Below are 695 nucleotides of genomic sequence, written 5' to 3' on the forward strand. Positions count from 1 at the left end.
ATAGAACTATGAATATAAAACAATGTAGTAATATGAATGTAGAACAATGTAGAAGTATGAATGTAAAACAATGTAGAAGTATGAATGTAAAACAATGTAGAAGTATGAATGTAGAACAATGTAGAGGTATGAATGTAAAACAGTGTAGAAGAATATGTGCAGAACAATGTAGAAGTATCAGTGTAAAACAATGTAGAAGTATCTGTGTAGAACAATACAGAACTATGAATGTAAAACAATGTAGAAGTATCAGTGTATAATAATGTAGAAGTATGAATGTAGAACAATGTAGAAGTATGAACGTAAAACAATGTAGTAGAATGTGTGTAGAACAATGTAGAGGTATGAATGTAAAACGGTGTAGAAGAATATGTGTAGAACAATGTAGAAGTATCAGTGTAAAACAATGTAGAAGTATCTGTGTAGAACAATATAGAACTATGAATATAAAACAATGTAGTAATATGAATGTAGAACAATGTAGAAGTATGAATGTAAAACAATGTAGGAGTATTAGTGTAAAACAATGTAGAAGTATCAATGTGAAACAATGTAGAAGTATCAATGTGAAACAATGTGTGTAGAACAATGTAGAAGTATCAATGTGAAACAATGTGTGTAGAACAATGTAGAAGTATGAATGTAAAACAATGTAGGAGTATTAGTGTAAAACAATGTAGAAGTATCAATGTGAA

General features: G+C 28.5%; 1 protein-coding gene across 1 annotated transcript in view; it reads left to right on the forward strand.

Moving 5' to 3' along the window:
- LOC106470384 (alpha-catulin-like) overlaps positions 1-695 on the forward strand; it is a 51,128-nt gene that overhangs the window by 34,158 nt on the left and 16,275 nt on the right. The window lies entirely within an intron of this gene.

This window comes from Limulus polyphemus, unplaced genomic scaffold, assembly GCF_000517525.1.
Source record: "Limulus polyphemus unplaced genomic scaffold, Limulus_polyphemus-2.1.2 Scaffold3975, whole genome shotgun sequence".
Classification (NCBI taxonomy): Eukaryota; Metazoa; Arthropoda; class Merostomata; order Xiphosura; family Limulidae; genus Limulus; species Limulus polyphemus.